The sequence below is a fragment of the Lygodium microphyllum genome, chromosome 3 (assembly GCF_053477565.2).
Source record: "Lygodium microphyllum isolate KBCC chromosome 3, Lygodium_microphyllum_v1.1.10, whole genome shotgun sequence".
Classification (NCBI taxonomy): domain Eukaryota; kingdom Viridiplantae; phylum Streptophyta; class Polypodiopsida; order Schizaeales; family Lygodiaceae; genus Lygodium; species Lygodium microphyllum.
The window spans coordinates 158,592,875-158,617,830 of record NC_141137.1 but is presented as its reverse complement, the minus strand read 5'-3'; the positions used below and the strand labels follow the sequence as shown (position 1 = coordinate 158,617,830).

The following is a 24,956-nucleotide window of genomic DNA, read 5'->3' as shown; positions in this document are numbered from 1 at the left end:
GCAGATCATTCTTTTTCGTCTTCTGCAGGTGCACATTCAGATTGCAGCATCCTTCTTCGTCTATTTCAGGTGTTGTTGGTTGCACACTCTGTCTCTGTCAGTGTTGTCATCTCCAGTCCTATCATCATTTTCCAGTGTGATTGGGTGCCCTCACTGATCCTTTGCGCCGCGTGCAAGGAATGATGTCCATCATTGTATTCAACATTCTTTCAAGTTTCAGTGGAAATATCTTTTTCATTCCTACTGTCTTCTCTCTTCTCCGTTTCTCTCCATGTTCGTGTTCCTCTTTTGTTATACACTCATAAAAATGATAGTGAGAGAGGAGAAAAATCGAGAGATTCGATGATAAAGTGAAGGATGATGGTGGAGATAGCTACGACCAACTTTAGCACTGTCTTTAGCTGCTATATGAGAGTTTACAACAATGAAATTTGATGTAGAATGAGAGAAATTGAGCTCTTTTTTTAGAAGAAAGGTAGACTTAGTCCCAAGGGGAAAATTTGAGTAGCACAAGGCAAGTGCCTAGCCACATCTCAAGAAGTGGGACAATTGGAGGGACCTTGGGAGTTTGTATGATAAATGTCTTGACAATTGTTTCTTCCTTATGGCTTTCCTTTTTGATTGAGAATTGCAATTAGAAAGAACAAAATTTAGGAATAATTGTCAAAGCACACACTCATTGTGTTTACAGCACTACCCATATTTTTTAAGGATTAGCATTTCTAGGCAAATCCAAGACTCCTAGTGCTTAGGGACCTCCTACAATTTATGGGTTCTCTAATATACATATCATCTGAAGGTCTTTTGCGAGCACATTGCAAAAAAAGTCCTAGAATTCTGAAGTGAGTTTTCTATGCAAAGTTATATGCATTTTAATATTTCAGCATATATTTGCACATTGAATAAACTTTTGATGATCATGCCATTTTGTTGATTGTAATTGCAACCTTTTGATGATCATGCCATTTTGTTGATTTTAATTGTCCATCCTAGTAGATCTAGTTTTCACTCCAAGGCATTAATCCTTGCTTTGTGCAAGTTTGATCATGATATTCTTGAATTCTAGTGGAAGATGCCTAAAAGGGTCATATAGGTGTTGTGAACAATCTTTCTCTTGATCCACTGCATCACTTTAACATAACTTGGGACCACTTATTAGTGGCCAACTCTAACACACTTTTCTAGATACATGTTAACTACAAACGAAACTAATTTGATAAGTAATTGACTATGCACATCAAGTAAAAAGAATATAAGTTTTTTTTCTGTTATATTATGATAGGTAGCAAGAGCAGAGCCTTATCGGTTAAGCTTAATTATTAAGGGCCTTCTTCCAAGCTGGAGCCTTAGAAAAAACTATTGCTATGGAGGTTACAATGTACTACACCTATACTTAAAGGAGGACCATGGTGACATTAATTGAAATTTTTAGGAGACCATGACTAGAGACCTAGGGAGGAGTTTTAAGGTTAGTTTTGTAGCTGCTATCATTAATGCCTAGAGTTCTATTTCATTTACCTAAATTAATTACCACTGATCACAATTAAAGAGAAGAGGAGGTAGCCTCTTCTCTTCAATGACTACTTGAGATCAAAGTTTGGCCATAGTTTTGGACAGAGGATCCATCATTCTTGGGGGGCATTCCCATGTACGTTGCTTTTCTAGTGGGAGGCTGGTTTGCTTTTCAAGAGCTATGCAAGAGATCTTGAGGCAAAGAGTATTGGGTCTTGTAGACACCAAAGTTCTTGTAGAGACAATGATAGAGGGAATCACTCTCAAGTGGACATATATGGTCACCTCTCAGACTTGGGTAGGTTTTTTCTTCAAAGGAGACATCCTATGTGGGTTAATTGCAACTAACGAAGATATGATTTTCACATGCACAATGGAGAACAAAGGCGAAATTCAAAGAGAGGATAGGGATCAAAGTAAGTTTCGTGGGTTGCTCTAGATAGAGGATTAGAGTGATGGTACATTGTGAGACGCGATGGTATATTGACCCATACCTAGTCACTTTCTCCATTGAAGGATGGAGATATTGGCCCTACAAGGGGAGTCCCTTAGATTATAGTGGGATCTAGGTGAGTGGGTTTGGACAGACCCATTCTTAAGAGACCTTGTGATGTAGCTTTCTTTATCTACATATCTAGGCTAGTGAGGAGGATACAGATGAGTAGGATCGGTGTAGAGCCAATAGCCACTCATCATTCGCATAGATAGGGTATCTTAGATAGCCCTTAGGATGGTCTTTCGTGGAACAACAAAGACCATGGTGAGAGGGGAAAGTAGCTTATGTTACACATAGAGGGCTAATATGTGATTATGAGGATTTTCAAGGGAACCACTCTTGTATGCTACTATATGCTATTTCCCCCCTATGGCATCTTGATATGCTCCACCCAAGGGGCAATCACCACATGTGGCTTTGTATGAGGATATTTGGGAGTTCTCAAAGGAGGGAGATGTTATCTTACTAGGAGACTTTAATGTTAGGATAGTCTTGCACCAGGTGTCTTTCTTTGGTGCATGTGGGGAGATGCTATAGGAGTAGGATATATCAGAGTTGTAGCTGGAGGGAATATCTCAAGATATAGGGAAAATCATTGAATATGGGAGATATCTTGTGAAGATGGGCACAACACACAGTTTGGGGTTCCTTAATGGCTTGGCTAGTGTGTGAGTCTATGCATGCTTTATAGATGGGCATTATTTAGATTATTTAAGTTGTTTTTAATGGTCTTCATTTTGGTCATATTTAGCATTTATTGCTAGTTGACCAACATTAAATACTGGCCCACCTGATCATATTGAGGACATATTTTTGTTCTATTTATTCAGGCTCCTCCTCCTCAGCTAGTTAATCACTCACCATCACACTCCTGGATCTTCTACTGGAGAGAGGAGCAGATGCTTGTGCCTACATAGCCAATGACTTACTGTTGTATGGGACTATCTCGCGTTGGATATAGGGATTTCATTTCTCGAGCATACATCTAAGTTCTCATCTGTATTGTGTTATTCAGTGTTGCTTCTTTCCTTTCTTTTTTGTCTTGTGTTCAATAGTTTATTTCAACACATGTTTATGCTTCCATTGCTGCATCCACTTTTGACACGGTATCGGATTTCAGGTTCGTGCTCCTGGTGTGTTTTCCTTACTGATTTCAAGACTGTTTTGACCATTGATGATGAAGTGATTGCTATTCTGCACAAGGTGACCTGTTTTCCTACAGTTAATCCTGATGTCAACATCTATACAGTCTGCGTCAGCAGCTCCAGCTTGTGGTGTTTCTACATCTCTTGGCTGGGCGACTGCATCCTCAGACCGTTTTTGTTGTTTCAGGCAGTTTCTTGCTTATTTTTTAAAACTTTTTTTAGTAGATTTCTTATTGTTTTGGTTAGCTTTTGGTGAATACTACATGTGAACTCTCATTTTTTGCAGTCTGTGCTTGTGGTTGGGCTGTGTTTCCTCTCCAAATACCTTCTTTTTTCTCCCTATCTTCTCATCGTTACAAATGGCTCCTCCATGCACATCCACTTCTGTCAATTTTACACATATGACCTCCATGCTACTTGAGCATGAGTTGTCTTTGCGGCTATAGGGGTGGCTTTCGTCCTCTTATGGAGGTTTTAGTGAGGCTTTTGCAGCTTCAGAGAGGGGTTCAAAGAAGAAGACCTAGTGTTACCATTGTGGGAAGAAATGTCATTTATGGAAGGACTACAGAGAGTTAGTGGCTTCTCGGAAGCAAAAGAAGAAGAAGACGAAGTAGGATGTGGACTTCTCGGATGAGTCATTATCTACCTTCCACTTAGACATGGTTGTCACGTCTAATGGCGTTTGATTAGTATAGTTCGATGCTAGTATGGTACTAATCGGACTAATAAATCTTGGACCTACGTCCGATAAAAGAAAAATACATATAATTTTAAGTCTATGCTTAATGTTTGGACTTAAAAGTTAAATATAAAATTAGAGATTCAAGTCAAAAGTGCAAAAGAGAGTTGAAACAAGACTTGAGAGTGTACTATGTAGCATGAATAATGAAACCAACAACTTTATTATGAGTCAGATGTGTAATTTCATACAAAAAGTGTACAAAAATGGATTGAGATAAGAGGCATCATCCATGGCTCAATCCGAATCAAGATACATGATTACTCCAGGTGCTCATATCACTCTCAACATTGAAGGTGGAAGCATCCTTGTCACCACTTGAGAAGCCATCATTCTTCTCAACAAAATCACTCTCACTGATGACATTGTCGTCGTCATCATACTTGGGCCCTCTAAGCTCTAGGTGAGAGGTAGTGATAGGTATGTCCTCTTGGGTCGAATTAGGAGTACTTCTTGAGTTTTAAACTTTACTCTTGCAAGTTGTAAGTTGTAACTAGAATTAAATGGAAAAAGAGAAGAGATTTTCAAACCTGTGTAAGAATGCGTAAGGCCACTCTTTCGAGGTAAGACAATTGGTAGCCAAATGACTTCCACAAAAAAAGGGCTTCACCAACAATTCTCGCTTTCAACAAATGGTAGATGCAAAAGCGGTGTCCCTTTGATCTCTATAATTAATGAGCTCTTGGAGGAAGGCACCATGGTGCTCTTCCACCAAAGCCTTTGGAAGAAAGACATCACGATTGGCAAGGACATTGGCATCCATGAAGAGAGAGGGTTTTTTGAAGGCGAGATGCAAGAGTGCCGCAAACCTATGTATGGGTCAGTTCATCCACTCCCATATTTTCTTTGTTAAAAGGAGAATGTCATCTCTTTTAGGGGTGGTATTCAAGATATTACTATAGTAGGTGTAAGATGATAGAGATTTAGAGGTGAAATTTGAAAAGAAAAAGTGTGAGACAATATAACATATAGATTCTAAAACTAAAAAAAGCATGGATTATAAAAAAAAAAACAATACCATGAAGAAGAGGTCTTCCCATTCAAGATGGTCGATGATTGTATCTCCTCCATCTCATCCACCATAAGATGATAGAGGAGGCCAATAGTGGCCCCCTCCATGTCCGTCATGCGAAGCACCTTGTAGATGAGAGTGACGGCAATGATAATGCCTCTCACATCCATCCAAAATTCCTCCTTTAAGCAAAGCCTTTAAATAGCCTTTGCTTCCACTTGGCTTGATGTGGACTCTCCTTCAAGCCATTCCTTAAACTCATTTGACACAACCGTTTTTTGTAGCTTGTTGCGAACATCATAGAGATGCTCGAGGAGAAGCCACATGGCTACAAACCGAGTCTTCGCGGGCTTCTTCAACTCCAAGTTGGAGTATGAGTGATAAATCGCAAGAACTTGAACCTTGGAGTTGACAAAGCCAACGATTGTGCAAGCATCGTTGACAATCCTTGCCACCCACTCCAACTTGCCTATATTTTCCATAAGAAGATCTAGACAATGTGTAGTGCATGGTGTCCATACTATGGACGGAAACTCGGCCTCAAGTTTCCGCCCCATAGATGCACAATTCGAGGTGTTGTCCGTGACAACTTGCACCATACTTTGCGGCCCAACCTACAAGATATACACGATGAAATTAAAATAAATTTGGGAGGTTAAAAGAAGAGATTACAAAATAATGGATTTAGAAGCAGTACCTCAATGATGGCTTGCTGTATGTGCCGATACATAAACAAGCCCGTGGTTCTCCTTTCCCTTGTGCTCGCATCCACTGCTCGTACGAAGTATATGCTAAGTGAGCAAGAGACGACGATGTTGGTGATCCCTCTTTTTTTGTGGTCACTCCATCCATCGGATAGGATAGAGCCTCCATACTTCACCCAATTGGCACGCACAGGCTTAAGGGACTTATCAATCCTCTCTCTCTCCTCATCGAGTTTCTTGGTACACATGTCATTGTACGTGACACCGTACCATCCCTCGCATGGACCAACGACGGCAATGGCTTTCACCATCCGCTTCCGTCGATCCACTTTGAGGATATAGAAAGAGAGATTGTACTCAATTATGGTACGTGTAATCTCTATTTCCGCTTGCCTTTGCCTCTCCTTGAGAAAGAAGAGAGAATCGAAAACATGCCCGGTTGCCTGGGCAAGAGTGGCTTGTCTCTTGGGCATAGGTGCACCACTCGAATGGCTTTTTCTAGATGGGATAGAAGAGGCCTCTCCAATGGAAGAAATGAGACAATTGGAGAGGGACCGCCTTCCGTATCCGAGACCTCAATATCGGGAGAGATTACCTATTCACTTGTCCTTGAAAGGCCTTTGCGTCGCTTCAATGGTAAGTATTTCCGACAACAATCTTCATAGACATCGTCGGGAATACCGGGGCATGGTGTGGCTTTCCCTCCTAATTTGCAAAGGTGGATAAGAAGGCAAGTGACGGATGAGATTTGCTTTGGTAATACTTGCATTGCCACTTGCAAGTGTTGGCTTTCTCCTTCACTCGTTTGACGTAGGCACAATGCAAGTGAAAGGCCTCATGGAGAGGGGGTGCCATTGATGATGTATAGAGAGCGCCTAGAGGGTCATGGATGGAGGGTGAAAGAAATGAGTGGAAAGAGTAGAGAGCTTGAGGGAGTAGAGAGAGGCTATAGCTTGATGGAGGAGGAGGTTGGAAGGGTTGAGAGGTTAAGGGAGGACTAGAGGAGAGAACTTGAGAGAGTAGTAAGGATGGAGAGCTTGAAAGGAGTAGGGGGGGTGGAGAACTTGAAAGGATGAATGAGATGGTGGGAGAGGGGAGATTTTATAGAAAGGGAGAGTGCTTTGGGGTTTAGGGTTGGCCCTTTGAGAGAGAGAGAGAGAGAGAGAGAGAAAGAAAGAAAGAAAGAAAGTTATATTAACGTCTTCTAAAGACCAAAACTGGCCTATGAGACAAACTGTGATACAACTGATGAGGTCCAGCTATCCAAAATAAAAGTGCTGAATGAAAAGCTAAAAACAGGAAACTGAAAATACGGTGCTGTGAGTGTGATAAGTGTCGTGTATGTGTATGTGCGTATGTAGCTCTGGTACTCCAGATAATGGCTACAAAAGGGGAACAAATGTCGGCTGTGATAGGGGAACAACTGTTGGCTGTGATAAAGTGGTGCGATGTGTATATGTAACAGATGCAGGGAGATATACTATCCTGGGATGTAGTAGCAGTCGTCGAAGTCGCTAATAGCAGGTGATCCCTCCTGGATGCAGGATGTGGTATATCGGCGGTGGAGAAAGAGCAAACTGGAGATCTGAGATCCAATGTGTCGAGTGTCGTCGGATCTCAGTCTGTTGTCGATGTAGATCAAGAATCCTCCGGATCTCCTGTTGGTGTGGCTATGGGGTCCGAAACCCACGGATCCTCGTGCAGCGTCGGGTACATTGGTCCTCAGCCTGCTGTAGTGTGAGCCCGGAGGTGCAAAATCCTTGCGATAATTGAAACAGAAAGCCTGCCTATCATATTTCATGTTCCTCCAAATAGTTCTAGCTGCGGGAAAGAAACTCTCCTAGGAAGACCCTTCAAAAGGGTGACCAAGTGTGAGGCTGACTATCTAGCATAGAGGATACACCTGACACTATCGGGTGTGAGGATAGTCACAACCTTTAGCAAGGGTGACCTCATCAAACCTCGAGGGAGGGCAAGGAAGGTGCTGATGTAACAATCAAGCCTACTAACGAGAGCAAGGACTTGTTGGAAGAGTTGATATAAGCACAGGTCGAACAACGAGAACCAGTGAGTAAGGCCATGCCTGAAACAAGAAGGTCAAGAGACAATGCCAAGGACGGACTTTGGACTTACAAATATCGTAGAAGACCTCAAAAGAAGCCCAAGCCTTATAGACAAAGACATCGATGGAGGGTCAGCACAACGCCGCGATGGATATCCAAAGCGTTGCTACGTGCTCAAGGGTATTACGCAGGTAACCGATGGATTTGGATACCAAAACCCCCTGCCAAACCACCTATATCAGCTGAAGGCCAGATTGCACCAAAAGCAATGAGGCACAGGAGGAAACCTAAGAGAAACTCCAGATCTCGAGGCAATAAACAAAACATGAGCGTTCGAAAGAAAGAGCCAAAGACTACAATACATCATTAATATTAGCCTTGATAACATCAACATCAAAAGACCGGTTTTCAGACTGATCAATCTGCTTAACACTTTGCAAACTAGCAACCATGTTCACAAGTTTATGATACTCAACCTATATCCCATGAAGCTTTTCTTTCAACATATCCTTCTCTTGAGTCAATGCTTCCATATTTTCAGACACGACTGCTGTAATATTGCATAGGGCCTAGAAATAACCTATGACATCCTGCTAGCAATAGCAACCCATTGATCATGCATCACACTAGTCAAAGTAGCTCTCATAGTAGCCAAATCTTGCTGCATAAACACAAAACCATCCAAATCAACTTCCATGTCACTCAAAAGCTGCTTTTCAACCTTAAGTAAAGGTTGTTACCGAGCATCCAAAAGAATCCTGTTAGCCTTAAGTCTAGCATTCTCTTGAGCCACCAAAATAAGATCACCTTGGAATTTCTCTTGCATGTGTGTTGTCCATTCCTTGAAAGCAGATGAAGATATTTTACACTTAGCCAACATATCATCATATTCATCAATTTGTCTCCGCAAAGCATCCACCTCATCAACATACAATTCCTTCATCTTTTCCATCTCAATGAGCATAGCATCCATCTTAGATTTCATGTATGATAATTGTTCTTGCAAGGACTAAACTACATCTAATTTAACAGTACCATTGGCATGCATATCAACCATGAACTGATGTAAACCTATCATAAGTGAGCAAGCTTCCTCAAGATTTTGAGGCACATAACCTGTTGGGATAACTTTCCTGTCATAAGGCATACCATGATCCTGTTGCATACAATCAGATTGCTTAGGCATAGACATATTCTCCATTTTGACTTTAGGGAATCTAACATTCTTTTTCACCCTTGTAATAACTACATCCTCATGAACATTATCAATTTTTGCATCATCATTCAGCCATTTCGAAATATCCAAAGACATAGCACCACTCAAAGCATTAGCATTTGACACATTATGAGAAGAAAAATCCATAAACAATGGATCTATAACCTCTCTTCCTTGACCATTAAGAGAGAATACTTGGGATAGAAGAGAAGGTGTGAGTTCCAATTTACCACCAATTTTGCCACTCTCTACTCATCAAAAGTTGCTATTGGACATGCACATTATTGCCCCAAGAATCCCATGGTAGTTCAGTAAAAGAAAGGAAGCCAATCTTCTTAAGCCAGCCCTTGGTATTGGACTCAGACACATCCATGAATATAGAGCAATCTATCATCGGTGTGGCCATCTCACCGTCATTATCACTAGACATAGTGGAAGACGCTTTCAGTGTAGAATCCTTTGCTTTGGCAGGAGTTGTGTTAGGAGGGCTGTCGCTCCAATCCTTCTCTTGCTTAGGAATCTCTCTCGGCTGTTGTTATGAGGACATGTATTTTTGAGAAGGAAGTAGAGAGTAGGAGATAGAAGAGAAAAAAAAGAATAGGTAGGAGGTACAGAAGATAAAGACAAAGATCAATAATTCAAAGCACTATGTATTGATAAAATCTAAGTATGGGACTACTCGGAAGCAATCTCTAAGCATTAGAACTCTTGGAGCTCCTTGGTAGACAAAAAATGCACACCAAACACTAGTTTCTTATTTGCTACTCAGAGATCAAATCTTATGGTTCCGTTGGCTTACTTGGTGGTATTTGGTGCCAGTTGTTAGCCTAGGTCATTCATTTGGCCATAAGTGTCAATTGGTAATATTAGAGAAGTGGCGTTTAATGGTACCTAATGCCAATCCGATGGTCAAAGATGATGCAAAGATACTCGGGAATGAAAGTTGCCTAGCCAATTTAATTATTAGCCAGTTAGATTATTTTTCAGGGCACCAAAATAATTATTAGATTAATTTTCAGTATTTAAAGATTGAAAATTAATATTTAATTATGGATAAATAATTATTAGATTTATTTTCAATATTTAAAGACTGAAAATTAATATTTAATTATGGATAATGTTGGAAAAACCATTTGAGAAGGTTGCCAGTGAAAGGGAGAGAAGGATCGAAGCTTGGACTCGAGAGCTATGGCGGGAGAGCAAGAGCAAGAAAGAGAGAGACTAGAAATGGGAACTTCAACAGTCACAATGTGTGACCGGGCCTTCCTTTACTCAAATTGTCACTAAAAGAATAAATAATAAAGAATAAAGTGACGGTGATGGGCGTCCGCCACCTGCAGTGTGCAGTGGCGGTGACTATCAGTGTAGTAATATACGGGCGGCTAGGCAGAGGCGCCTTTACCTCCAACAGGGAGAGAAGGATTGAAGATTGGAATCGAGAGCTATGGTTGGAGAGCAAGAGCAAGAAAGAGAGAGACTAGAAATGGGAACTCCAATAGTTACAATGTGTGACTGGGCCTTCCTTTATTCAAACTGTCACTAAAAGAATAAATAATAAAGTGACGGTGACGGGCACCCGCCACCTGCAGTGTGTAGTGGCGGTGACTGTCAGTGTAGTAATACACGGGTGGCTAGGCAGAGGCGCCTTTACCCCCAACAACCTCCTACTTAAAGGCGAATCTACCCTAGTGAGAAGTGAAAAGAAAAAGATAAAAGAACAATACAACATGTATACATGTACAACAGGATGAGGAAAGACGTCATCTCATCCCACGCCTATCAACCTCCTGAGGAAGGCAAAGTGCTCTGCAGAGAGGCTTTTCGTGAGCAGATCTGCAAGATTCTGGTCAGTCGAGATCTTGACAAGATCAACAGACTTGTCCTCAAAGACCTCACGTATGAAGTGAGATACCTCACCTCAATGTGTTTCGTCTTCGCATGGAAGACCGGATTCTTGGCTAACTGAATAGCACTCATAGAATTTGAATGCAGTGTAGGGATAGCATCAATACTAAGGTCAGTAACTAAATGACCCAACCAAATGGCCTCCTTGCAAGCCTCAGTGGCTGCAACATACTCGGCCTCTGTAGTAGAAAGAGCCGTGCATTTCTGCACCCTAGACATCCAAGAAATAGCACCTCCAGCATAGGTGAATACATAGCCAGAAGTGGACTTCCTACTATCTGCATGTCTTGCATAATCATAGTTAGTGTACCCCACGACTCCTGTATCTTGGCTGCCATAGCATATGCACATATCTGCAGTGGCCTTCAGGTACCTCATGATACCCTTCACGACATCCCAATGCTTCTTGCTACGTGTAGCTATATAGCGTGCCACAACACCAACTGCAAAGGCAATATCTGGACGAGTGGCTATCATGGCATACATAAGACTGCCCACTGCGGATGCATAGGGAATCTTGGCCATCTCGGCCCTCTGCTCATCTGTTTGCGGACAATCAGCCTGTGATACCTTCACATAAGAGGGCAATGGACAGCCAATAGGCTTTATGTCCTGCATGCGGAAGCGCTCAAGGACTTTATGAATGTACTCCCTCTGTGACAAGTAGAGGAGTCCCTGATGCCCGTCGTGTCTAAAGCGCATACCAAGTATGTGAGCGGCCTGTCCCAGATCTTTCATCTCAAAGCTCTTCTTGAGCTGAACCTTAAGAGCATCTAGCTCATCATGAGTTTTCCCTACTATCAGCATATCATCCACATAGAGTACCAAAATCAATAAAGAACCATCACGGGCTTTCTTCGTGTAAAGACACGGATCCGTAGCACTCCAGCTGTAGCCGTGAGACTGTATAAAGGCATCAAACTTATGATACCACTCCCTAGGTGCCTGTTTCAAGCCATAAAGACTTTTCTTCAATTTGCAGACTAGGTGCTGTCCGCCAGGTTCTGCAAAGCTCCATATAAATCTCATCATGCAAGTCCCCATGTAAGAAAGCCGTCTTGACATCCATCTGGTATAAATCCAAGTCAAGCTGAGCAACCAAAGCCAAGGCTAAGCGTAGGGTGGTAATCTTAACCACAGGAGAACAGACCTCATCAAAGTCCACACCATGCTCCTGCTTAAAACCCTTTGCTACCAATCTAGCCTTGTATGCCGGCTTGGGGTGTCTAGGGGTACTTTTCAGCTTGTACACCCACTTGCATGGCAAAGCCTTCTTGCTCGTAGGCAAGGAAACCAAATCCCAAGTGTCATTCTTATGCAGGGAGTCTATCTCAGACTGCATAGCCCTCTCCCAGGAGTGACTGTCACCCCTGCGCATAGCCTCATCATAGGTGAAAGGCTCTCCTGCATCTGTAACCAAGACATAATGCATCGAGGGCTGAAATCTATCAGGTGGACGTCTGTCTCTAGTAGACCGTCTCACGACAGGCTCTGTTGTCTGCTCAATTGCGTGTCCAACACCCTGACCATGAGCATCTGGTGCAGTTGTAGGCTGTCCAACTGGCTGTGCGGGAGCTCTCGGCTCCTCTTGAAATATGACCCTGTGGATCTCAACAACTCTCTCAGGCTGCCTATGCATTTTGTCTTCATGGAAGACTACATCATGACTGCGGATGACTTTCCGTGCTTGCGGATCCCAGAGACGATAACCCATCTTGCCTGCATTCCTATAACCAAGGAAAATGCATTTGACACTCTTGGGATCTAGCTTACTTCTCTTGTCCCTGGGCACATGGCAAAATGCCTCACATCCAAAGACACAGAGATGCGCATAAGAGGGAGGTTTTCCAGTCCATACCTCCTCTGCAACTTGGAAATCCAAACCACTAGAGGGTGATCTGTTTATGACATGCACAGCTGTACTAACTGCCTCACCCCAAAAGCTCTGTGGTAGGCTTTCATGGCTAAGCATACTGCGTACACGCTCCTGGATGGTTCTATTCATCCGCTCATCCAAACCATTGTGGGGGGGGGGGGGGGGGGAGTAGGGGGCGGTCAACTGACGCTTAATACCCCTCTCATCACATAACTGCTCAAAATCACGTGAGACATACTCACCCCCATTATCTGTCCTTAGGCATTTTAGCCTATACCCAAACTGATTCTCAACCAATGCAAGCCATCTCTGAAACACAGCCAAGGCATCGGATTTCAGCTTAATGGGATAAGCCCAAACTTTCCGTGAAAAATCATCTATAAACGTAACAAAATACTTTGCACCACCCATATACTGACAAGGCATGGGCCCACAGACATCCGAATGTACCAATATCAAGGGCTCACTCATGCGTGGCCTACCAGACTTCTTATGTGTAGACCTAGTCTGCCTGTCATAAAGACAATGCTCACATGAATCAAAACATGCATAATCAAGGGGCGGTAAGTACTGCAAACTAGAAAGCATTTTCATTCCCTTAAAAGACATATGGCCCAAACGGGCATGCCAAAGCGATACATGTGGGATAGAACCCACAGACAAAACATGATCAAGGGAACAAGCTGATACAATCAAGGGGTAGAGATTGCCAGCCTTGGCACCTCTTACAATCACAAGTCTGCCACGAGTGATCTTCCATGCAGAGTCTCCAAAAGATATATGATAACCTGCGTCATCAAGCTGTCTAGCTGACATGAGACTGCATGTCAAAGCGGGTACATGACGTACATCCTGCATAACAAAACTGCTGCCAGAAGGAAACTACAGCCTAACATCACCAATGCCCACAATATCAAGGGAGCTGTCATCACCCAAGCGCACAGTACTTGAAACAGTACGGTATGAATGAAACCACTCTCGGCAAAGTGCCACATGAAAGGAGGCACCTGAGTTCAAGAGCCAACACTGTGTATACATAGAGTGTATCTCTGTCATCTGCGAAGCACTAGAAGAAGCTGCTAGGATATAATCATCATCATCAACATTCTCAGGCTGCATAACATTGATCTCTTCAATTTTAACACTGGACTTTGCAGGCACTATGCTGCGATCAGAAGACTTATCGTGCACTTTGTCTTTCCCCTTATCTTTGCGCCTTTCATTGCGCAATTTATGGCATTGTGGCCTAATATGGCCCTTTTTTCCACAATGGTGACAAGTAACATCTGGATTCCTGCCACGGGATTTGCTACCTGACTTCCCACGAGACTTGGACCGAGATTTTTGAGAATCCCGTCCACGGCCACTACCACTGCCATGCTTTCCATATCCATCATTCCTGCCTCTAACTGTCATAGCATGAGACACACGAGAGGCATTCAAATTCTTACGGTTAACCTCTTCCTGGAGAAGAGCACTCTTAACATCAGATAATTTCAAGGTAGCAGTAGAGGCACATAATGCAGTGTGGAATACATCCCATGACTCATTAAGAGTACCAAGCAAGAAAAGAGGAGTGACATCCTCTGCAAAAGTGATGTCCTGTGAAATCAAGTTCTTGAGAATAGCATGGAACTGGCTCAAGTGAGTAGACATAGTCACATTCTCCTTCATGCGCAGATCCATAAGATGCTTCATCCAATACATCTGACTCACTGGACTTTTCTTGTCATAGAGATTTTTGATCTTTTCCTACAACTGCCATGCACTATGTTCTTCCTCAAAGACATTATAGTGAACCTGTTCTGTGAGAGACAATACAATAGTGGACTTGCATAACTCATCAAGCTCAAGCCATTCCTCATATGGCATAGTTGCAGGCGGATGCCCGCTCAACCTCAAAGGTTTGATATGCGATTTCTGCACCAACACTTGCCAAATCTGGCTCTTCCAATAAGAATAATTCGTACCATCAAGCTTAGTGATGTTGAAAATAGCATGATCAATGGACGAACTTGCCATAATGCAGGCTGGAAGACTGTAGACAGTTCAAAACTGCTTGCTGTTTACTGCAGAAAATGACCAAAAAATCACCAAAGTGGAGGAAAAATGGCGAAGAAAGTGGAACCAAAGCTGTTGCCCACTGAGTACTAGTGAAAGTACATCATTTTCAAAGTGTTTCAGCATGAAAAATCCATGTCAGTCCATATATATATACTTGTTGTAATAAATTTCAGATTTCAGTAAAGGAGAGCTAACAGTGCCAAAATCGGATCCCAAGGCAATCAGATATTGCCAAGACCAAAGCCGGCATCATGCGGGTATAGCATAAGTATATGACGGCCGATAAGTGTGAATCCAACACCCAAGTATGTCATACAAACATTTGCCAGTGAGTAGGCACACCTCCCAGTCAACGGAGCAAAGTGTTCATGCCACTACCAAAACTTGACACAAGTAGGTGTCAGTTCACAAAGATACAGATCCAAAACTGAGACTTAGCTCATAAGCATACAGTGAACCAAGACATATGATGTATCATCCCAAAAGGTAAGAAGTCTTAAAGTTTCAACTGTCTGTAACTGCTCAATGGCATGTAACGGCTCAATGCATAAAAGTACCGCTTGCTCAATGTTTAATAAGCATTCAAGAATGCTCCCACTGGCACAAAAGTTGTATGTACGAGCTCAAGAGCTCAAGCCAAGGCAAGATACAATGCCAATGACATAAGTCCAAGACAATACATCAATAGTACATCCCGAACATGTAGGCAGTAGAGCATCCGTATGTAGCATCCGTAAGCATGTAAGACATCAAATACATCCCAATCCAAACTCTGACAAGCCAAGTAACATTCAAGACTACTCCAGATAATCCAAAATGCATCCAAGGTGGAGCTTCAGTGAGCACTCAAGCTTAACGTATGCATAGGGTAATCAACCGTAACATGAGCATCAAGCCGTAGGCAACAGGTATGCATAAACCCAAGAAGCATCACTGTCAAAGCTTATACCAATGTTAATAAGTGCGGGCTGAAATAAGCTCAAGCTTCCAAAAGCATCCGGATTCAATGACAAGCTCAAAGTCGTCCCTTGATGATCAATACATCATAGCATAACCCAAGACATACATCCGGAACCAATAGGCATATGTCAAAGTATGAAAGATAGCTTCAGCCCAAGAGTATTCAGCATGCATTTACTGTTATAAACTGTGTATTTCCAGCCCCAAAATCAGGCCAAAATCATAGCATTACATGTAGCTTCAATCTCCCAATCAATCGGGATGCAATAGGCATCAAACCGGTTATGTAGTCATGTCCAAACAAGCATAGGCATACAAATACATGTTGTCTCAGACCTGAAATCTGTTGCAGAAGATTCTGTCATCAGAATTTGGCAAATCCGACATCGCCATCGCGTCCGGAGCGTGCCAAAATCCGAACTTAGACTCTTACCTTGCCTGAATCGGATTCCGAATGCCTGAGATATGACAAAAAGAGTGATTTTTGGGCCAGATTTTGAAACAGGCGCAAAAAAAACGTGAGCTGGCTGAGGGGGTCTGCTGTCCCACGTGTCAACAATGGGTTCCAAAGGGGGCACAAATGAGGGCCAAAGAAGGCCTACACCAAGCCTCAGCAAGCCTTGATAGGCTGGAAGCAAGATCCAGGTGAAGGAAGCTCCAAGAGGTGTAAGCTATGGCTGCTCACAACTTGTTTTCAGCCTGTGAGACATGAGAACTGAAGTAAACCTTGAAGAAAATGATCAAATACCTTTGATGTAATGCCCTGAAGGTGCCAACAAATGCCGAGAAGGTGCTCGGGAAGCCGGGGAGTGACGGGAGCTCGAAGGAGTCGGATATGGCTGTCGGGAAGGAGACCCAATGCAAGTAGGTAGTCGATGGGATACTGAGAATGCCATGAATCAAGCTCAAGAGTCGGAAAGCAAAGCTCTGATACCAGTTGAAAGGGAGAGAAGGATTGAAGGTTGGACTCGAGAGCTATGGCAGGAGAGCAAGAGCAAGAAAGAGAGAGACTAGAAATGGGAACTCCAATAGTCACAATGTGTGACTGGGCCTTCCTTTATTCAAACTGTCACTAAAAGAATAAAGAATAAAGTGACAGTAACGGGCGCCCGCCACCTGCACTGTGCAGTGGCGGTGACTGTCAGTGTAGTAATACACAGGCGGCTAGGCAGAGGTGCCTTTATCCCCAACAACCACTTGTCAAAAATGTCGATGCAAGACTGAAAAACGTCTTTAGATGCTGGAGAGAGGCATTTTTTGGGCATTTAGCCTGCAAGAGAGAGGGAGAAGATGCTACTACTTTGATTTGCAGCCACTGGAGGACCTTGTGAGGCAACTAGGGGCAAGAGAAGACCAATCAATAGTAGGTGACAGTATCTACAGGCTGTTGAGATAGGGCAACACAGCAGTAAATGATTGATTTTCTTTAGTTCTTTGCATCTACAAGCTGTTGTGGTAGGGCAACAATTGCATTTGACTGATTTTCAATCATTCTTCGTGACAAAACTCTGAATTTTCTCTCCTTACAGCTCTCTCTCTCATCTTCCAGCCATTTCATAGCCTTGCTCTTAAGATCTCAAAATTCGGACCCTTGGAGGTTGAGAAATTGCAAATTTCTTTGCTGTAAACTCTAATTTACAGAAGAAATTAGGGTTTAGCAGCAGCCTCGGGAAGCGTGCCAAAAATTGGAAGCTCCAAGACTTGGATTTTTCAGGGGTGAAGGTGAATTTCAGCTAAATTCAAGTGGAGGACTAGCCAACATAGAGACAGGGAACGCCCGTTCCGGCGCATAGGAATGGATTAACGCGTTCCGGGAGGTACGAGCCCAAGAAACGCTGGCGAAACGTTTCCTCCTGTTCCTTGGCCCGTTTCCTGGCCGTTCCTGCCCGTTCCCTGGCCGTTTCCTGTTTGGAACGGCCGTTCTAGCAAGGTAATTTTTAAATTAAAAAAAAAAGTCGCCCAGAGCCCGCTACTCCCGCCTGTCGCCACTACTCTCCCGCTTGTCACCCGTCCACCTGTATGCAGTCGTGACTCGCCTGTATCTTGCGCATCGCCCGCGAGCTTCTCCACACTCCCGCCTGTTGCCCGCCTTCTCTCGCTTGTCGCCCGCCTTCTCCACACTCCCACGTGTTGCTCCGCTTGTCGCCTGCCTTCTCCCCCCTGTTCCGCCTTCTCCCGCTTGTCGCTCTGCTTGTCGCCCGCTGCTCCGCCTGCCACACCTACCTTGCCAAGGCCGTGCCTACTTCTGCCCACCTGACTCTCCCACTTGCCTCTCCCGCCTATGTCGCGTGCGGCACATGGTACATCTCTATTGATTGCTTGGCCTGACTCCCGCCTGCGATTAGGTGAGGTTTGAGGAATCTAGATTCTCGATACTCATGTTGAAATTTTGGCCGAAATTTCTGCAATTTCATTGGACTTTCAACTTTGGTTGAAATTTCTGCAATTTCATTGAACTTTGACACATGGATGTTGAAATGTTGGCTGCAAATTTCTGTAATTTCATTGAAGTTTACTGATTATTTGTCACTTCTATATAGATGGCAGCATTGACATCTACGGGATCTTCATCATCCTCAGCAGGTACTTCATCAACAACTGGACGAAGTCGAAGCACTACTTGGTCATGGTGGGATGAGGTAGATGCAAGGGTGCCATTGAGAGGTGGAGGGGCTCGCCCTTGGAAATGCAAACTTTGCCCTTATGCTCGCACTAGTGGGGCTGATAAAGTGAGAGCCCATCTTCTACATGAGGAGGGGAAAGAGGTGCGTTTTTGCACCAATGTATCAATTGAGAAAAGGCAGGAGTTACTTGACCGCACAGCCACTTCTATGGGGAATTCACATGTCAGGTGGACGCCGAATATAGCAGTGGATCCAACAACATGGACTCCAAGGCCAGCAGAGCATGGTGCTTCATGCAGAAGACCACCAGGATTAGTGGCTACGCTGCCATCTCGTGGGCCATCAATGGCAACAGGTCGTGGTGTTAAACAGAGTTCATTGCACACTTCATGGGAACCAAAGAAAAAAGAGGAAACAGATGCAGCAGTGGCACGCTTTTTTTACCATGACCATATTGCATTCAAATCAGCCAGGTCACCTTATTTTTTAAATATGGTGACAAAGATTGCAGAGTATGGACCCACATATAAGCCCCCTTTATCAGAAACTATCAGGACTACATTGCTTCAAAAGGAGAAAGTAGCCATAGAGATTGCAACAACAAATATTTGCAATCAATGGGCAAGAAATGGAGTGACATTGATAGCAGATGGATGGAGTGACACACGCCATAGGTCCATACATGGTGTTGTTGCATATTCTCGTGGAGATGTATACTTCATTGGTAGTCATGATGCTTTAGAGACTGGAAAGAGTGCACATGTATTGGCATCCGAGTGGTGCAAGGTAGTGCAGGCTGTTGGGGCAGAAAATGTAGTGCAATTTGTGGCAAATGGTGAACCTACAAACAGGGCAGCAGGAAACATTTTAATGGCAATGTATCCACATATTACCTTTAGTCCATGTATGGCGCATTGCTTGAATAACTTGTTGAAGGATATTGGGGACTTGCCATGGATTGCATCTCTTGTTGCGAAAGGCAACAAGATTATCACATTTATATGTAATCATCAGTACTTGCATGCTGAGTTTCGCAAGAGAAGTGACAAAGAACTTCTTAAATACTCGGATACACGATTTGTATATAACTTTCTTATGCTTGGTCGATTGCACTATTGCAAAGGTGCAATTAGGGAGCTATTTGCTAGTGATGAGTATGAAAATTGGACTGGGGCTGCCACTACTACTGCTATGTTATGTAATGCATATGTTTCTGATAGAGATTTTTGGGATGAGGTTAATCGCACCAACCAAATGGTTGATCCTATTATGCACATGTTGAGGCTTGCAGATGGCATGGATCCATGCATTGGGAAGATCTATGAAGGTATGGATCGCATGATTGAGAGGTTGGAGAGTTTGGAACCAAATGCTGATAGGTATGAGCAGATCAAGGAGTTATGCATCAGCAGATGGAATGAGTATGACTCTCCTATGCATGCTGCAACATATGTGCTTGATCCTGAGTTTCAAGGAAAGATGCAAGAAAGAGACCTTGAGGTGGTCAAGGCTTGGAACACATTGCTTGCAAGGCTTTATCCTAGCCGTGAAATGCAATGCAAAATTAAAAATCAGCTCTCTGTATATCGGCAAACATTAGGGATGTTTGGTACAGAGGATGCAATAGAGGACAGGACAAATATTGGGGTTGCTTTATGGTGGGAGGACTACGGGGCAGAAGCTCCAGAGTTGCAAAGTTTGGCTATTTGTATTCTTAGCCAAACAATTAGCTCGTCTTGTTTAGAGCAACTATGGAGCTCATTCAATCACATTCACTCAAAGAAGAGAAATCGTCTTGGTACAATGAAGACAAATGACCTAGTTTATGTGAGCTCCAATCTTCGCTTGCTAGCTCGTACATCAGTTGCAAAGGCTGATTCTTTTATATGTTGGGAAAAAGATGACGATGATGATGGTGATGATGGTGATGGGCAAGATGTTGTTCAGCAGGATGAGCATTCAGACACAGTGGAGCCATCTTCCATGAATCAGAGCACTTAGTAGCTAGTCTTTTGGAACTTTAGAGTATTGACTTGGAAATTGGAGCTCTTGTAACTTGGATCTTTACTATTTAGGCTTTAAAGTTTAGTGCATATTTTGTGTTTTTGCAATGCACACTTGTTGCCAGTTGGACTTATGCAACATTGTTGATTACAATATTGAATTATGAATGCGACAATCCATTGCTGGTTACAATGTTTTGAATCTTTATTATTGTTGAAACTTGATTATTATGTCTCTAGAGTCTAATTTCATGAATTATGGTTGATATGATCTCTCTCCCTAGATTCTAAGACAAGTGTTGAATCTCTCTCTCTCTCTCTCTCTCTCTCTCTCTCTATATATATATATATATATATATATATATATATATATATATATATATATATACCGTTCCCGTTTCCTCACTTTGGGCGTTCCCCCCGTTCCAGGGGGTCCTGTTCTCGTTCCCCGTTCCTGGTAACTATGCTAGCCAGGCATTGAATTTGGGGCATTCCCATCGTCTATAAAGTGGGTCAAGGCCAATTAAGTGCCCGATTCAAGGGGCAAAATAGATTGAAGACTTGCTGGTCACTTTGGACAGCAAGGGGAGTTTGGATTGCGAAGGGGATCGGGAGAATCCCATTGTAAATCAACTTCTTCTTCAATAAAGCTAAAGAAATACCGAAAGGGGCACCAATTTTGGGGCTAATCGGGTGTGCATTGTCCAAGATCAGTAGGTAAATTTGTATTTTCAGATTTGCATTAATTGTTTGTTGCTGTAATTAAGTTGTAATTAGGGATTTATCACCAATCCACAAAAGGAAGGTTGGTTTCAGCTGTTGGAGCCCCCTCTTGAGAGGGAGTTTGAGCACCTTCTTTTGCCTTGTTTTCACCATCGTAGCTCCAACAACCACCTGCTGAGAATCAGGTAAGAAGAGAGATGAAGAATAGGAAGGAAAATAAAGGTGTGGATTCAAAGGATGGCGCTATTGAATGGACGCTTCAAAGGTAGGCGTCAAGGATCGTGGCTTCTTTGCCATGCCTTTCCCTTTTTTCCCTTTTCCTACTTCACAATGAGTGAATCTCCTAGAAAAGAGAGTCCATAACATACTGATTACAACATGTACTCACTACGAGTTTGACATTGGTCTTGTGTCTCTTCAGTTTTGCCTCATGCAATTGAAATTTGATGACCTTACACAATTCCGGTACCAAAAGAATTGAAGTTGAAGTTAGTTGCCCTTTTAATCCATCATGCACAAGTCTATAGTTAAAGGTTAAAAGTTATTTCAAAGCACTATCCATAAGTGCTATGATGACAAGCCATGATTACTTGTGGAAAAACTTTGTCTGTATATCCACCATAAGGCAAAGTCCTATGGCCAAGCCTTAGTGTTAAATAATACCTCCACTTCATGAGGTTTCATAATGATTGCAACAAGACTGTTAATGCTTCCACAATACCCGACACCTCATAGAGCACCATGAAAGTTTGAGTGGCTTCCTTATGAGGACCAAAAACAATCTAAAGGATAATAACATCGGCAAACATATCACAATGACATGATGATACTCCATTTAAGAAATCAATCAATGCAAACTTATAGACAACCATAAGAGTGAGAGAATTTGAAATTGCTCTATGAGGCAAAACCCCACTGCTTGCTCTATGAAGCAGCACTGTAGAAGGTTGAACCAAATTGACTGCAACTGTGGATTTCTTCTAAACTTCTTGAGGTAAATCATCATAATTTGGTTGTACCAATCTCCTTAGTCTAAACCCTTTTAGTATTGGCTTGATTATTTCACTGTGCAAAGTAGCTAACACAAAAGTCCCTTGGTCCACATCTTTAACAACCTCATAAGGACTAGTATACTGCAATTTCAACTTTTATGGATGATTTCCAAGCTTTGAATTATAGACCATGACAAGATCTCCCTCCTTAGTTATCTCTTTCTTAATGTGTTAGTTTACCCATGCTTGTCTTCTTGACTGCACCATTGCTGAAAGGTAATGGGCTATAAACCGATCTTCTTTAAGCTCCATCAACTTTTGCAACCTGTCATGAACTGACTCTTTAGGACATAACCTATAAGTAACTGCCACTCTTAAGCTAGGAACCAGAAACTCCATGGGTTCAAGTCCATAAACTAACTTGAACGGAGTCAAACCAATTGAAACCTTATATGTTGTACGAAAAGATCACAATGCTGAATCCAACTTAGTGTCCCAATCCTTATGGTTATTAGCAACTATCTTCTTAAGGATTCGAAGCAAGATCTTGTTAGAACTCTCAGCCTGTCCATTTGCTTGAGGGTGATAAGGTGTAGATTTCTTATGCAAAATCATATGTTTAGAAGTCGACTCCTTAATCACTATATTCAGAAAATGCTTTCTGCGGTCACTTACCAACTCTATGAGGCAACCAAATTGAGTCATTATATTAGAATAGAGAAGCTGTGCCACACTTGTTACCTTATTGTCCCATAGAGCTTTAGCTTCAACCCACTTAGTACAATAATCCGTACATACTAAAATATATTGGTTTTTCCTCTAAAGGGCAGCTGGCTTGATAGGGCCCACAAAATCAATATCCCACTTTTGGAAAGGCTCTAGAGGCAAAATTGGATGATCTTGCATCCTGTCCCTAGATTGAGGTTGACCTTCCTTCATACAAACAATGCACTCTTTTGCATACTAATGAGCATCTTTAAGTACAATTGGCCACCACAAACCAGCTTGAAGAATCTTCTTGCTAGTAATCTCATTGGCAAAATGACCTCCTGTCAGTCCCGCATGTGCCTCATGTAGAACAACAAGATGGTCTTCAACAGTTACATATCTCCTTAACACATTGTCAATGTCCCTTCTATAGAGCACTTTCATAATAACCTGAAAGTTGTACTATAGCCATAGCAGTTTGCAACAACCTTCAAAGGTAAGAGGTATTGTAGTAGATTATGTACTCACTCCACTGATGCTGATATCTCACGTCCAGGACCTCTCAATATCACCACATGTGCTCGAAGTTGCAGTGGACCATACCTACCTATCATTCACCATTGACCTCAAGTTCACTAATTTGTAGACCCATCATTCAGCTCATCGGCACTCGAGACACTCTTTCTAGAGAGAGACAGGATATATGAGATGGAGATTTTCAGATTGTTACATGATTCATACGTTGATGTTCTATTATAGGAAGTGACTTAGTAGTTTAGCGATGCCCTACACATGGCTGTAGGTGTAGCCTTCCCACACTCATGACCCACACAGAGAGTCCCCCACCGGAGTGACATCTCAGAATTTTTAGTATGTGACGAGTGCCGCGAGACCAAAGCATAGCTAATGAGAGAGATAGCATTGGAGTCCACTACCCACAAGCAGACACAATACTCTTTAGACCTCTCATATAGAAGAGAGCATCCTTAGCCTAGCTAGAGCGAGCCTATATTAGCGGTTGTTGGGCCAAGACTCTAGAGACCCTTGGAGGCTTTTCAGAGAGCATTGCCTAGCCATACCTATTACGTCAATTGCTACATGGAAGGAGCATGCAACTAGTTTTTATATGGTAGAGGGTCAGCCCCCTTGTCTTGATCCACTAGAGCCTTGTCCAAAGACCACCACTTTCTTTACAAAGAGTAGGGTCCGAGAGGCCATTCATAGACTTAGTGGAGAAAAGACACAAGATCATGATGGATTAGTAGTTGACCACTTGATTCATGCCAGAGATTTAGTGGCAGGATTCCTACCTTGCATGGTGAATAGAGGCATGTGCAAAGGCCTCCCAGAGAGTTGGAGCATGAACACTATTTTGCCCATCGTCAAGTCAGGGGACCCTACTTTACTTAGTAACTATCAAATTATCTATGAGAGAGTGCAATGGAAGAGAACCACAAACACACACACACACACACACACACACACACACACACACACCTCACACACACAGATGAAATGATATATTAACGTCTATAAAATGCCAAAATGACCTATGAGACCATGAGCTACAATCGTGTGTATGATGGTACAACTGTCTGGGCAAAATATGTAGCACAAAGCAAAATAAGAAAGGAAACTAACTATCGCTATGTGTAAAACATAGAGCTCTATCTGGTAACAATGAGCTCCAAATGGTACAATCTCATGTGGGTATGGAGGACCTAGCTCTAGCCCGAGCAATAATCCCCTGTATCCGCCTATGAAGGTGTTGTCGGTGTCTGTGTCGAGGCCTAGGACGTTTGGATCGGCTAGTCTCCTTTGCAAAGAAGTCTATGAGCTGCCTCTGTGAAGGGCCTTGATGTCCTGGAGCAGCTATACTCTTGAGGCGTATGTCACGAAGCCATTGTATCTCAAGAAAAAAGAGGCCAAGGCATCGCTGATCGGTAAAATCCATGACTCTGGATAGTGGTCCAAATCCGTCTCTAAAGAGACAGTGGAAACGACCACGGACCTCATAATACGCTGGGCAGCGGCAGACATGATGCTGCTTTGTCTCTGGCTCTAATTGGCATATCTGGCATATGCTCTCCTTTGGTGGGATGGATCTATATTTGGCACTCTCAATCTCTAGCTGATGTGAGGAGGTGCGCAACGGGCCACCAATAGTACATTTGATCCCATGGAAAAGGTGGGTGTCCATATATCTCAGGAGAA

The 24,956-nt window shown here is 42.8% G+C and overlaps 1 protein-coding gene and 1 pseudogene across 2 annotated transcripts in view; one reads left to right on the top strand and one right to left on the bottom strand.

Moving 5' to 3' along the window:
- LOC148039081 (Glyceraldehyde-3-phosphate dehydrogenase-like family protein) overlaps positions 1-24,956 on the top strand; it is a 150,851-nt gene that overhangs the window by 52,349 nt on the left and 73,546 nt on the right. The gene's annotated exons all lie outside the window — the stretch shown is intronic.
- On the bottom strand, positions 4,518-6,463 carry LOC148039083 (uncharacterized; annotated as a pseudogene).